Below are 16177 nucleotides of genomic sequence, written 5' to 3' on the forward strand. Positions count from 1 at the left end.
CCTCATTTCTCACTCCAGTCATTCAGAACAAAAGTTGCTGCTTATCTCTTCAGAAATTTGTCCTTTTCATTTGCTTCATAGTTTCATTGATATGCAAAGTAGGAATGGTAAACCTAGCACAAATAGGCATTATATAACAGGGTAGATTTCTTTGTAGGCAAAATAACCCTAAAAGTCGAGGATTGCCTGTAGGGTTTGTTTACACGTGTGAGCAAACTGGGATATTTTGTTTGCTCTGGAAAAGAGATTAAAAAGAAAGAGGGGGAAATGGCATTATTTTTCTTTGTAGAGACATGCTGATCTGTTTTAGAATACAAGGAGGATTCTGGCCTTTTGGACTGGAGTTGGATGACTAACACTGAATAATGGATTGCTGTACTTAGGGTTTATTCACCTACATCTTTATGACCTTTAAGTCTTAATATCCTGTTTTATTTTGGTTTGGATTGGACTTTCTTCTTGGCAGAGTTGTTTTATTGTAATTCCACATATTTTTCAATTTTCATAACTGGCTCGAAGATAACACAGAATACAGCCACTCCCACACAAAAGATGAGTCAGAATTTTTTCTGCAAAGCCTGTGACCATTGCCCATCAAGGAAACAGAAAGTATACTGTGCAGATTTTGTGACCAATTAGAACCAAACAGTGCTGGATCAAATTAAAAAATCAGAAGGGCATCTAAATCCATGTCACAAAATATTGTTTTCATCTATGTGGGAGACATGAACACATACAAAATGTGCAAAATATTATGTAAAAAATTCTTCTCTGCCTCAAATACCTTTTTCATTTCAGGGCTGTTTCTGGAATAAGGCAGTCTTAGATAAAATATGCGCTTCTTTGGGCAGGTCTAACAGCTTCACCCATGCTCTGGAGAATCCTCTAGTCCATTCCACAGTGCCTGTTTACCATTCTATCCAGACGCCATCACAAAGTTTGTTCTCTTTTTTTCCAAAAGAGACTCACACTGTGCTGACTTCAGGTTGTCAGATATTTAGTTTTATCTGCTGAAAGAGGAGCATTTCCTCCCTTTCCCTTATGTGCCTCTACCCTGGTCTCCCCAGCAAGTGGCACACTTCAGAACAACATACAGACTCGTCCTATGCTTCATTTACTCCATCTGGCTGCAAACTCTAGGGACAGAAGTGAACTTTGGGACGTGATGAAAGGAATACCATAAAATGTGAACTTACCTTTTCTGCATGTTCAGGTAGAGTGTTTTTTTTCTGTTAGTTTATTTGTTTTTTGTTGGTTTTGTTTGCCCAGTGCCTCAGATGAGATCAGGTCTTTGCTGCAGAATACAATCCCAGGGGACAGCAATAAAAGAGCCTGAGATCTGCCAGAGCATGCTGAGCCAAAAAAAATATAAAGGTAACTTAGAGTTTCTCTGTGTTACAACTATTCACTCCTTGAGATTTCTATCATGTTTAAAATCATGAATGTCTCAGAGGTTATTAGGCTATTAGCCAACACAGAAGTGAACCATTAAACTTTGGCCTATGTATTGCTAACTGGCTCTCACATAGCACTGGTGGTCTCTCCTTTGATTTGCTCTCCTGACACACACACACACACACACACCCCTTTAATTTTCCACCTTCCAGGGGATAGGAAAATCCAAGAAGGTTACTTTTATGTAGCTCTCTGCCATCTACAGGCATGAGGTTCATTAATAATGCAGCAGGTGGAAATGAGGGCTTTGGGACAAGTTTATTTCTCATCATAATAAATTGCATCCTTTGGAGGCTGCTGAAGTGGATCTCCCAGTGCTGGAGATCAATAAAGCTTTCTCCTTCTTAGGTTGTTTTTCTTTATAAAATATTTTTGTCAAACACTGACTAGGATGGGCAGGTACTGTGTTTCTGTGAGAAACCGTCCTGTGGAGCACTGCTGCCTCCAGCAATGTTATTGTAGTTATTTTAAGAGATTAGAGGAAATCCTCTCCATGGAGCATATAAGAAATAGGGGAATAATGGAGGGCTGCTCTATTATACACTACTGTGAAATTGCAAAATCTTTGGCTAAAATTCTTTGACCTAATGAGTTTCCTAAGGATCAAAGTTTCATCCCCGAAGTACTTGAAAGACACATGATGATGATCAGCATAGTAGAACCATAACAGTACTTCAAGATCTTGCCACAGATTTTAGTTAGTTTATTTTTCTGAGCAACTGACCTAAATAAACTTTGGTTTGCATCACTGCTCTCAAACCGCTGTTTCTTTGGTGACTTTTCTGCTGAATACAAATTATGCTAAACTCAGAGTGAGTGCAGATAAAGACCTGAAGAGAATTTAGTCTTGATCTAATGCAAGGAAAAAAAAGGGAAGTTGGTGTGAAAAGGAAAGAAATCTGTTACTGGATGCTTCATGCTGTTTGACCTTAATTTACTTCCCAATATAAGATGCTAATAATCAGATGAGTGTAGCTTTGGCAAACTTTCACTGTTTGGGCTGAAATTTTTTGTGCTGTGGATCAGTCTCAAATCTCTTTCTTTCCCTCCATCACTCTTTTATTTCAAATAAAACAATTGATTTTAAAGTAAAAGTAAAGCTTTTATTTATTTATATATATATATATATTCATATTCTCGTGACTGTTTGAGAATTTTTAATACCTCCATGCTTTGGAACTAGGAATTAAAAATTCACAGGAGGGAAAGGATGGTTTTTGGTATCAGCAACGTGTTTTTTGTTGTCTGTCTCACGTCAGTATTTCTCTGGAGTGCATGCCTTGGGAAATGCTGAGAAAATTTTTACAATCTTTCCAGAATGTCAGAGCTATATGGACTCTGAACTTTCTATATGGGCAGAGCATGACTTATCTTGGGTGAGAGCAGGAATTTGGCTGAACTTCAGGCATGTTGAATGCCCTTAAAAATCACCTTATTTTGTACCCAAAATGAGTGAGGATTTTTAACATTAATATTACTGAATGGGATTAATCTCACCTGCTAAATATGTGTATGGTGTAGCCCTCTACGGCTTAAATTTAGGGTCCTTTTGGTAATCAATGGAGAGGAACAGATAAGCTTTGAAGCTGCAGCGAGTGAGGTTCAGGCTGGATATTAGGAAGAGGTTCTTCACTTAGCGGGTGGTCAGGCACTGGGATAGGCTCCCCGGGGAGGTGGTCACAGCACTGAGTCTGTCAGCATTCAAGAAGCGTTTGGACAATGCTCTCAGACACATGGTCTCATTTCTGAGAGTCCATTTCTGGGTGGTCCTTTGGAGACCCAGGAGTTGGGCTTGATGATCCTTGTGGGTCCGTTCCAACTCAGAACATTCTATGATTCTAAACTGTACATAGGAGGCACAGGCTTGGACCATAACCTGTCAAGATTATGTTCTACAGGTAGAAGAGTTCCATGTCATGAAAAATAGGTAACTAATGAATGAATTCTCTGTCCTTAATCATGATTCCTTATTTAAGAAATATATACTCTGATAAAAAGATTAATTTAGATGCAGGCTGCATTTTCAGCAAACATAAACCACTGACTTGAGTGGTCCTTTATCCATAAAGAATTTTCTTTTGCAGATTTTATTGATTGTGATTCTGAAATATAGAGAACAGCTTACCTAAAATCATTCTTTGAGTTAACATAAAGCTGCAGTAAGTCAAACTGTTCTTTTCTTGATCAGCACTTGTGGATTACACAATGCAAATATTTAAATTAAATACTGAGCTGAAAGTATAGGATAAATTTTATCTAGATTTAAATGGTCCTAATATAAATCTCTACTATTAGTCTACTCACTGGAGTCTTCCTTTATAGAAAATGTACAGAAATAGGGAACAATTTAAGATACATAATTTTGGATGATCTCACTTGTAGTCTGAACTCTACTGGCTGTACTGGATATATCTGAGAAACAATAGAAGGAGTCTGTGGAAATTAGCTCAGTTTTAGGTGTATATATTTTAATGAAATAACTCTCACCCAAGGTCCTAAAGGACCACCCATGAGGAAGAGACATTTTCACTGTGCCTTTGAAACATGACTCAACCAATTTCAAACTGAGCAGAGGGCATTTTGGTGAGAGAGTGATTTCAGCCTAATTGAATTTACCTCCTTAAATCCTCGGCTTTACTGGTATGACTGACAATAAATTTCAAAGTTATTCAGTAGAAAAGAAAAACATTTTGGTGTCCTTCTGGACCACATCGAATATGCCAATTCCACATGTTTTCTAAACAAAAATTGAATTATATCAAGTTCAGTTGCGTACAATTTCATGACCATTCTGTCAACCTGAAACGTCAGCATCACACACCATAATATCCACAATCAGGGTTTTTAGCTTTCACTTCAATCACCACTTTCAATAGAAAACAATAACCCAGTTTTTATAGATTCTATTGACTCCTATTCACACAGATTTGAAGGTTTTCTACATCAGAAAAATTCTGCTGTAATACACTGGAGTTCCACTGAAATAAAAACAAAGCAATAATGGATACAGCTGATCTCTGTTAGTTGCATTTTATTGGGTTTATTTGCATATTTTTTATTTTGAAATTTCTTGAAACAATAAAAGAAGAGAGCATGTCAGATCTTGGCCAATACATTTTTCATTTGTGTATATGTTTACGTGTCTAAGACAATGTTTATATTGTCTAGATTTTAGCTATTAAATGTAGTCCTCAGAATCTGTACAGCTGTAAGACATAGTTATTTGCAACTTTTTAAGGCACTGGACACTCTGAAATGGGACCTGAGCTAAGACATTGTAAGTGTTGTAAAGGATGGCTTGGTAAATCAGTTTTACAGCATGGAATAATTTTTCAATACTACCCAAGTTATTAGTTTTTTTTTTTTTTTAACAGAAGCATTTGCAGTGCCTTTTATGTCTGTTTTCTTCTTCTCCTTCTTCTTTTCCCAAACAAATAAGCCAGAGAATAAAATAGCTTAAATGTACTTTACTGAAAGGTCTGGGATTGCCTGCAACATTCTCATCATTGTGTCGTTTGATGTGCTCTTGCTTTGCGAGACAGAGTGCAAAGTCCTTTATTACCTGCTGAAGTTAAGGAAAAAAATAAAGAAATCTGTAACATTTTCTCTTAACTCTGTTTCATTTCTTGCTATGTCAGACTGAAGGAAGGAGATTAGGACTGCCCTCTGTATGAGTAGGAGCTTTTCTGCTGAGGTCCGAATGCCTCCTGCCTGTTCATCTGTTTATCCCATGATCACCTTCATCATCCACTACTGAAAAAACTCAGCAGCCTTCATTGCCTCTATATTAATGGGAAAAGGAAAGACCAAGAATGCATTGCAGTTTTCTCCTAAGACACGAGTTCGCTCCATGCTTTAAGGTGGCTGGATGGGAGCCAGTTCTGAGTCAGAGGTCGAGTGATTGGGAACCTATGTGTATTAGTACTGCAGTAATCCACATGCCAGAGAAACTGGTTTAAAAAATATTCAGATTATATAGAGACCTATTAGAACTGGAATCGTTTTTGACAATCCTCCTGCTTCTGGAAGGCACCTTCAGAGCTTCTCTCTGTTGATAGTCTGAAGTTTTCTTCTAATTCCCAGCTTTACAATTTTCTGTCCCTGCACTGATTTTAATTTCAATTGCTTTTCTTTCTCCTTTGTTTATACTTCTACTATGCTCAGGGCTGTCCCTATTCAACAGATTCTTCTAAGCTAATCAAACTGGCTTTCTGCTTTATTAGCTCTCTGCTTACCAAGATGAATACATGTTGTTCCAGAGCAAGGCTAATCCATGTGCTGCTGAGGTGAATTTTTCATCTTTTGTTCACTATAAAGGTAGCCAAGAGAAACCAGCATCGATGTAGAGATCTCAGTTTTAGACAGCTAGATTTATGTGACACAAATTCCATTCCTGGTGTTGCAAGACCACATGCTGTGGAAGGTCTTAATACTGTCTAAACATAATGAGTCCATTTACCACAAGATGGGATAAAGCTGAGGAAATCTTAGGCTATTTGAGGCAAAGTAGAAAAGGAAGCCAATAAGAAATGTGTGTGTAAATCAAAGGAATTATGTAACTTGTCAGTGCTTATATAGTGACTTATCTTTATCTCTCAGTGTAGGGATGAAACTCTTCTTTGAAACAAACAAACAAATGTTTTTCATCTCTATTAAGACAGGGTTACATTCCCAGACTTGTTCTGGGATACATTTCCTTGATAACTGAACAATATGTACTTGAGGAATCGAGAAAGTAGGGGATTCATTTTCTCTACACAGCAAGGAATCAGGAAACATGTTATCTATTCTTTTTTTCATCACTATAGGTTGAACTTTGGCCCATAAAAAAAGCTTTCTATATTGTTGTTCATGTCTGTGGAGGAGGCCAATGGATATTCATCTGGGACATCACCATAGATTGCCAAGTCAAAGTGCTCAATGAAGTACAAGCTGTTATACTCAGAATGGCTCTGCTGTGTTTGTGGGAAAATAGCAATGAGGACTTGTAGATTTAAGTCAAAAAAAAAAGATTGTTTGGTCGTCCTTCCCGAACACCTTGGTGATTTTTCACACTTCCAAAAATCCCTCTGTCAGGGTCTGTCTAAATTCTATCAGACAGTTTTCTACACACCAACGTCATGTATTTTCTTCTCTGGCATCTAGCTATTACTTATTTTATTTACTACCTTCTGAAGCAACAGGTAACTCCCTTTCATTGCTTATTTTATTACTTTGGTTCTGCTTTCAGACTTGTTTCCCAGAGACAGCGTAAGTTGGGTGTGCAGCTGCTGGAGTTCAGTGACTGGGTCTTGCCTATAGGTCCATTGCTAACTGTAGGATCCCTCCTCTGGAGCCTGCCTGTGCTACTTGGTGAAGTGCCTTATTAAAGATACCTCAGATGGAAGCACACATCACTTACACAGAGACTAGCTTGGGTCTGGAAAGGAAATATAGGTTCATAATGACAGCTCTGTGCTCAAGATAATCACTTCAGCTCATCAGAAGAGCTAACTAAGGGTGCTAAGGGTGGCTTTGCATTCAAGCAAATATACTAGTTCCAGTTCAGGAGTTGTTTTGCAGATAATGTATGAATACTGCACTTGGGATGATCTTCAAACACAACAGGAATAAAAGGTTCTGATCCAGAGCTACACTTTTCTGCTCACACTCTTTCCTCTAGCCTCTTCCTTATCTATTTTAAGTGTTAAGGACTTAGGCATATTACAGATTCATTGACAACTGGGTAAATTAGATAAGATTATAGTTACAAAAAAGAGTAAGAAACAACAAAAGCTGTTTCCTTCACCGTTCTTTCAGGATTTTGATGCTACAACCATGAGGGAGCACAAAGAAGTCACTGGTTCTGTATGATTGCATGCATCACAAGATCACATGCATCACCTGTTCACAGCTTTTCTGTTATATCAAGCAATAATATGAGAGTCTCCCCTGTGGTTAACCAGCAGTAAGCCATCCTCATCAACAGAAGTGGATGAATGTACACACAGGAGGAGTCCTTTAGAATCATAGAATCATGGAATTGGTTGGGTTGGATGGAACCTTAAAGATAATTTAGTCTAAAACCCCCTGCCATGGGCAGAGACACCTTTCACTAGATCAGGCTGCCTAGGACTCCAGCTAACCTGGCCTTGAGCACTTCCAGGGATGGGGCATCCACAACTTTTCGTCTTATCCCTTAGGGCAGTACTGTGTGGTCACACATGATGATGAGCAAATTGCATTACAGCGAGGGAGAAACGCAGTGGTTCTGTTTCCAGAAGTGTGTTTACATGCATAGCTTCTGTCTTCATTTCATAGACTGCCAGGTAGGAGTGGATGGGAAATTCACAAATTCTCATCAATGCTTTTAAAATTTTGTCATGTTTCCCATGAGAAATATGAAGGTCCTCATGCTGTTCACAGCAGTCTTGGTAGGACTTGGATCCTGCTTAGTCCTTATCTGTGTTTTGCCTAGTCTCTTGACCAATTTCATTAAGACACACTCAGTTTTGGGTGAGGGTATGTAAGTAGTTGTCAGAGAAAGAAACTCAAAAGACAAAAGGAACAAAATAAATCAAGTGGTGTTTATGAGCAGACATCTGTCTAGCTAGTTGGGTTCAAATCAGTTACCAATGGCAGTGTTGACTGTGAGGTAACAGAGTCCCTAAGAGCTCCTATGTGATACTGAAGAAAGCAGTAGGCACACCTATGGTGAGGGAAGGAGATGCAGATAACCACTCAAGGAAATCAAATTAATCAAGTAGCTGTTGCAAAACTTTGTTATGCTAGCTGGAGAATACATTTGACTGGTTGTGGTGTAATCCTTTTTTAAAGGACCTCTCCAAACAGATCTTAAAGCTCTGCTGGAATGGAGCAGCATGTAGTTATCTTTATAATCTCCTATTAGATTCATATTAGCTCTGAAATGCTGCATGCATCACAGATGCTTCATACAGGTAATCAACCTGCCTGTGAAGATGAAGAGAGAGTTTCTTGTGCCATATTTTTACTTTGACTAATGCTTATTAAATACATGGTGGTTTAAAAATATTTAATCACAACCTATTATCTGTAGTCTTTAGTTAAAGAAATAATGCCATTTTCCTAATTCTTTGAGGAAGTCGACAAAGTAAGTGCACAATAAAACCAACAGATAACAGAACAGGGAAAATAATCCGAATCAAGACAAGAATTGCTGGATGAGTTTTACAGGTGATGTTAAATGGGAAATCTTCCAAGAACAGCTATCCTGTACACAGTGAGTTATCAACTGCATTCAATAGTCTGTGCTTTCATAACTCTGTAGCTGCTACAGTTGCAAAATAAGCTAGAAAAAATTGACCTACAGACAAATGATCCACTCATGTCCATATCAAACCCTGATGCAATAGTTCCAACAGAGAATTTCAAAGCCATTATAATGTCAAAATACTCAGATATCCAGAACAATCCTCTAAATGTCAGTAACCTTCAATATTTTACTGTTCATTCATATGGTTCAAGCATCATAATATGGAGAAGAAGAATTGTCATATCATGAAGAATCACTTATAAAAGCCAAGCATTTTAACTAGAGTTTGTTTAAGGAAGAAAGAAAGAAAGAAAGATCATTTCACAGAATTAATAAATAGTGCCAGAGGGATCTAGGATAAACAAATCTGATGTAAGGTTTGAAAGTGAATAATGCTAGCAAAATTTGCAGATGATCAAGAATTGTTTCAGATCTTCAGAACGTGTAAATTGGGATATCTTTCTTGAATTGAATGAGTAATACTTAACATAAACCTGTTCTAGAGTAATTTTGAGAGATTTTTGTTAATATTAAGTAAATTCTGTAAAGTTAGACAACTAGGAAATACAAGAGCTGACAGGGCTTTGGCAAGTATAGTCTACTCCTTGCTGCTAGATTTGTGTAAAATCTATTCTATGATTCTATTAATGACAAGGATATATAGAAGCGATAAGGACTGTACTTTGGAAGAACCAATTATAATAGTCTTACATCTTCAGGGAATTTCAATTTAATTGAAACCACTGAGAGGAAAAGAAAAAGGAAAAAAAAAGAAACCTCTACCAAATTTATAATTGGGGGCAGCTGAAGTAAAACATGCGCGGAAGCTATTAGGCTATGTTAATAGAAGAAATAAAGATTGTACCGAAAGTAAGAAAATGTCATGACATAGATGGAAATCAGTCCTCAGTTTTGCTTACCATTAGTATTTTGACGTCTTAAACTTCAGAGATTTTCTCTGTTTGCCCTAGCATAGACGGAGAAAAATATACGTATAGATTTACACATATACTGTTTCAAAGCAGAATCTTGCTTTGTCCAAAAGTAAATATCTAGCATTAAGATATAGAAATTGTTCCTTGAGGCTACTTACCTCTTCTCTATGGACTGTAAAGAGAGCCTAGGTAGACTGACCTAAACTTATAAGTGTCTAAGATGTAAATGGGGCCAATTCTGTTTAATGTTTTCATTAATGACCTAGGCACAGTGCACTCTCATCATGTTTGGAGATGGTACAAATTTTGAAGGAATGATTGTGATATCAAATGGCTGGTTCTGCTGTCATTCAGAGGGAGGGAGACAGGCTGAAGAAATAGGCAGAGAAGAACTTCAAGCTCAACAAAGACAAATGAAAAGTCCGGCACCTGGGGAGGAAAAACCCAGTGTACCAGGATAGGCTGGGGACCAGATGGTTGGATAGTAGTTTTGCAGAAAAGGACGTGGGACTCTTGGTAAACACCAAGCTGATCCTTATCCACCAATATGTCTTTGTGGCTAAGAAGGCCAGCAGCATCTTGGGTATGAGGAAAAATATTGGAGCACTACAAGGCAGGTGATGCTCTGTATTCAGCCTGGTGAGATGTAGCTGGAGTGCTGTGTCCAGTGCTCACCTGCCCAGTACGAGACAGACATGAACATGACTGAGTGAGTCCAGCAAAGAGTCACAGAGATGATTAAGGAATCAAGGGGAGTCTGAGAGAGCTGGGGCTGTTTAGCCCAGAGAAGAGATGGCTCAGGGGGCTCTTATAAGTGTGTAGAATTATCTGACAGAAGCACGTCAAAAAGATGGAGCTAAACTCCTCCTTCTAGCAATCAAAAAGACAAGAGGCAACAAGCACAAATTGAAATATTGGAAATTCAACTTAACATAATAATACTCTTTTTATAGTTACAGTGGTCAAATACTGGAACAGATTGTCCAGGGAAGTTGTGAAGTCTCAGTCCTTGGAGATTTTCAGAACCTGTTTGGACATGGGTTTTGAATAACCTAAGTTACCTGCTCTAGCTGACCCTGCTTTGAGAGGTGTGGTTGGACTAGACAGTCTTCAGAGGTCCTTACCAGCCCCCAATTCCATGAGTCCCTGTTATCAATTATTCTTTTTTACAAAAACACATTGCTCTGATTTCTTTCATACACAAGGCCTCATGGAAGTCTAAAAAATTGATAATCTTACTTCATGAAGAAATTTTCAATCACAGGGACTGTGTTTAGGATTCATAGCATCTGCAATATACTGTCTTCTATTTTTGTAATTACACCTTTATCTTCAGTTTAACAATGGAGTTCTAGTAAAATTCATAGGTTTTCCTCCATGTTATACAATAAGCAAATAAAATAATAGAGAAAAAAAAAAATCAAAGAACCTATTCCTCCAGACAGAGAGAGAAATTTTACTGTGTATTACTAACAGATTTGGGTATTCTTTAATACTGCAATGCCTAAGCTAGGCAGCAAGTTTAATATATTGATTTGGATGAGGGAATTGAGTGCAACCTCAGTAAGTCTGCAGATGACACCAAGCTGGGGGGAAGCGTTGATCTGCTGGAGGGTAGGAGGGCCCTGCAGAGGGACCTGGTCAGGATGGTCAATGAGCAGAGGCCAATGGGATGAGGTTCAACATGGCTAAGTGCCGGGTCCTGCACTTTGGTCACAACAAACCCATGCAGAACTACAGGCTCGGGGGAGAGTGGCTGGAAAGCTGTGCAGAGGAAAAGGACCTGGGGGTTCTGATTAATGCTCATCTGAACATGAGCCGGCAGTGTGCCCAGGTGGCCAAGAAGGCCAACGGCATCCTGGCTGGCAGCAGGAATAGTGTAGCCAGCAGGACCAGGGAGGTGATCGTCCCCCTGTATTCTGCTCTGGTGAGGCCACACCTCGAGTACTGTGTTCAGCTTTGGGTCTGTCACTACAAGAAGGACATCGAGGCCCTGGAACATGTCCAGAGAAGGGCTACGAAGCTGGTGAAGGGCCTGGAACACGAGTCCTGTGAGGAGTGGCTGAGGGAACTGGGGTTGTTTAGTCTGGAGAAGAGGAGGCTCAGGATGACCTTATTGCTCTCTACAACTACCTGAAAGGAAGGTGTGGGGAGCTGGAGGTTGGCCTCTTCTCGCAGACGACTAGTGATAGGTCGAGAGGAAATGGCATCAAGTTGTGCCAGGGAAGGCTTAGGTTGGAAATGAGAAGACATTTCTTCTCGGAAAGAGCAGTCAGGCACTGGAATGGGTTGCCCAGGGAGGTGGTGGCGTCACCGTCCCTGGGGGTGTTCAAGAAAAGGTGAGACATGGTTTAGTGGTGACATTGGGTGGTAGGGGGATGGTTGGACCAGATGGTCTTGGAGGTCTTTTCCAACCTTAATGATTCTGTGATTCTATGATTACAACTATTTTCATGAAAAATGACCGACAGCATTGTATCAGCTGCTTGCTTTAATTTTGTTCTCTGAAGTCAAAAACAACAATTCTCCTAAATAGTGAAAACAATGGATGTTAGAAGAGACTACGTGATTGTACAACCAATGTACATTTTGGAGCACATGACCCACACATCAGTCCACATATTATAACATTGGTTGGATCTTTCACAGAATCATCTTTCCTCATGGACAATCGTGTTGCAAAGTCCAAGTTGCTGTTTACTAATTTTTTCAGACAAAAGTGTGGCATTTCTGCTTAGTGCTGTCAAGACATTCTTGTATATCTGGAAGCGGCTGGCCAAATTTACATATCCACAATGTAGATGTCAACATATGACGTAGCTGTTAAGAATTCCTTTACACTCAAGGGAGAGAAGTTGAATGTTTAAAGTAGACAGCTAAAATAGGTCAGACAAATTGCTTTCTTCCTATGTCTACTTCTCTCTTTATATACTTGACTATATAAAAAGAGACTTAACAATGAGCTCATATATGAGTAAGTGTCTTCCGTGTTTCTAAAATTAGGTGACAAGTCCTAGGTCACTGAAGGGTTGCTTCCCCAACTGTACTTATTTCTTGCTAGCAAGAGTCTCAGTTGACATGAGAGAGGTTCACCGTGTCCTTTAATATAAAATATGAAAGTGGCATGCTACATTCAGGATGTTTTAGGAGGGAAATAGTAAAATGCTTTGAATTCTACACCTTAAATTGAGAGCCTAAAGAAGATAAATAGAGTGTCAATTACATAACTACCTGTTCATTTCTACGCCAAAGATGTCCATCTAGCAAAATTTGTGCCAAAAACAGCCTTGGAGTTCCTCTTCCCTGGGGAGAACTTGGAAATGCTGAGGGAGTGTTCTGTGAGACAAACTGACTGGTAACAGCTGGAGTATTCTCCTTGCCTGCTTCTTTCTGTTGCACTCTTTCATTCTCCATCCAGATGTATTCTGCATAAGAGAATTCTCTTCATGCCAACAAGAAGCACTGAGATAACTGTGCAAGGAATGGGTGACTTTGATGCAACATATAGTTTTCAGTCTGCAGAAGTGTGATTGATCTTGCACATTTTCAGAAGCTTTCAGATCTCTGCACCTGTGCAGTAGCTCTGATATGCTGCATGGGAAGGATGTGGTGAACAGCCCTGACCAGACTCTAAATTAAGATTAATTAAGTAATGAACTCACAATTGATCACCTCTGGTCTAAGCCTTTGTTGATCAGCTTTCAAATTTATTCTTTTCTTTCAAACCACTGGCACACATTCAGAGGACCACAACCAAGAGCCTAGCACATCACATTTTCCTTTCTTTCGAGTGTGGTCTCAGTAACATCACATAACTGCCTTATGCAGTCTCTAAAATCCTCTTTTGTTCATCCTATATGGGTACAACTCTGAGTTACTGTATAACAATTCCATCCATTATTCGATACGATGAGATTTGTTTTATGTATCAATTCTTTTATGCCTACCTGGGAGCAGACATGTCCTGCTTGGAAGGGTCTCACTATCTATTTTTATTGGTCACTGACATCATATTGTACACTCTGCATTTACGGGTTTCTCACAGTGTGATCCACCTCAGCAGGCCCTAGACTTCTGTAATATATAATTCACATATGACCTAGGTGCACCAGAGTTCTTTTTTAGATAGGAGAAAGAAATGGGCACTTGCATCTGAGCATGTTACCAGAGCTCTTCCAACCTGCCCTTGAAGGACCTATGATTTTCCACTAAGTAACACAAAGAATCTTGTGGCACTGAAAATGTCTGCAGTGGACAGATGAATCTCCTTTTATAGATAATGTGTGACTTTCTTAAGTCATCAGTTGACCTAAACAAGTCATTTTTCTTCCTGTGTTTCAGCTGTGCGTGAAATTATTCCCTGAAGACCTTCAAGGATTTATTTTTTTTTCCTTGGAGGGTGTAACCTCTGTGCTGTTGGCTATTCTGGCTTCACTGATTTTAATTATGGTAGCAGATGCAGATAAAACAACTGCATGAAGCACCAGCACCTCCAACTTAGTAATAAAATTACAGCATGTGACTAGAAGTGACATCAGAAATCTATATGATAATTGAAGCTTTCCTTCCAAGCCTTGTATTAATATTTTTATTTCTTCTCCCACTACTGAATAGAATTGGAAATGTTTTATAGACGTTGTCTCTACTTTTCAAAAGTTCATTTTTCTTGTAAAATATAGCTGACTGCACCTAATTGTGAGATAATCTCAGTCTACAACTCAGTTCAGTCTACAACTTCCTTGCGAGGCGGAGTGGAGGGGCAGGCACTGACCTATTCTCCGTAATCTCCATAATCTCTGTAATCTCCATATTCTCCGTAATCACCAGTGATAGGACCCACGGGAATGGTGTTAAACTGAGGCAGGGGAGGTTTAGGCTGGACATCAGGAAGAGGTTCTTCACCGAGAGGGTGGTCGCACACTGGAACAGGCTCCCCAGTGAAGTAGTCACTGCACCAAGCCTGTCTGAATTTAAGAAGAGATTGGACTGTGCACTTAGTGACATGGTCTAAAATTTTGGGTAGACCTGTGCGGTGCCAGGAGTTGGACTCGATGATCCCTATGGGTCCCTTCCAACTCAGGATATTCTATGATTCTATAATTAACCTTTTATTGGTAATAAGTGGACTCTGCACCTGTATGTGTCATACACTCTAGGAACTGCTAAACTGTATATACAGATTTCTTTACAGGTCCAAGGCACAGATTCATGGGCCTGGTAGCTGGTATTACCTAAAAAACATTTGAGCCCCTGTGGATGATATGAAGACCTCAGTCCATTTTTTGATGCAGGTTTCCATGACTACTTTGAAGGCAAAAATGAAGCTGATTCTTTTACTTGCTCTGCAAAATGTCAAAGAAAGGCAGTAAAATGATTAGCAGATGTTCTAATATCTTTAGAAGTTTCTTTGAAACTAGTATAAAACACAAAACCTCCACTGTCCACTCTTCAAACCTAGTGAATGCCAGATTAAAGTAAAACCCTACCTTCAAATATTGGAAAGATGTGTTCTGGAGGTTACCGCTTTACTACAGGTTATCTGTCCATACATTTAGTCAGCCACCTCCCACCCTTCTGTTGCATTTAAATCTTGTTTTTGATGCATTACAGTGGCACAATCCAAAGACAAAATTAAATCTCCACACCACTTTGTGGCCTTTCTGGCCAGGCCTGCCTGCGCACAGGAGTGCAAATTATCAAGGAATAATTTCCAATCCAATGTCTGCTGATGTGTCTGAATGGTTGTCTGTTGCTTCTCTTAATGGAGTGACCTTCTTTTTCCGTCTTTTCGCTGCTGAATGTCACCATGGATGTTTTTGCTCCTCCTCAGTTGAGATCTTATCAGTCCCTCATTATTTGATAAACCATCAGAAACACAGTTAAGTAATTAAATTCAGTACCAGAGCAGAGCAAGAATGACTGATCGAGTGGGGATGGAAGAAGGCAGATCAGTTCAGAGAATTTTATGAATCATTGTTCTCCGTTTAGTCAGGGTCTGGATACAGAAGACAAAAATCTATTGAGAGCTTAATTTTATTTTTCTTTTCCTTTTTTTTTTCTTTTTTAATTGAAAGACTCTCTAATTTGTAAATGCTGATGTCTTTGCAGTACGTGGCAGTAAATATAAAAATTGAGTGTCCAGTGATTGTAAAGGTTCTTTCACATTTGCACTTACCATTCCTTTATTTACTTTTTGTCTTCAGTATGATTTCTTTTCAGCCTTTTCTCCTTTGCCACATTCTGATTTTTAAACGTTATTTTTTTTTCCAATATGCCCTTGTCTTATTCTTTCTTTCTATAACTGTTTGCATGTTTTCTATCCCTGCATTTTTATTATTTATGACTTTTTTTTCTCCTTTTCTCGAGAATTCATTTACATGTGTAAACATTTCTCTAGTTTGGACGATGTATGTCAGTTGCATTTATGCCCACATAGGTAATAGGTGGCATACAGAAAACCTGCACACAGGAAGATTTTAAAAAGCACCTCTGCATTCAAAGTCGTCATTTACGT

General features: G+C 39.0%; 1 protein-coding gene across 17 annotated transcripts in view; it reads left to right on the plus strand.

The window, feature by feature from the left end:
• Positions 1-16177, plus strand: part of ADCYAP1R1 (ADCYAP receptor type I) — a 343361-nt gene that overhangs the window by 213056 nt on the left and 114128 nt on the right. The window contains exon 2 of one of the 17 annotated variants that reach the window (XM_083825480.1): positions 1270-1374. The exons of the other annotated variants lie outside the window; for them this stretch is intronic. The gene's annotated coding sequence lies outside the window, so the exon portion shown is untranslated. The remainder of the gene's footprint in view (positions 1-1269; positions 1375-16177) is intronic. 17 annotated transcript variants of the gene reach the window in all.

The sequence above is a fragment of the Anser anser genome, assembly GCF_964211835.1.
Source record: "Anser anser genome assembly, chromosome: 2".
Lineage (NCBI taxonomy): Eukaryota > Metazoa > Chordata > Aves > Anseriformes > Anatidae > Anser > Anser anser.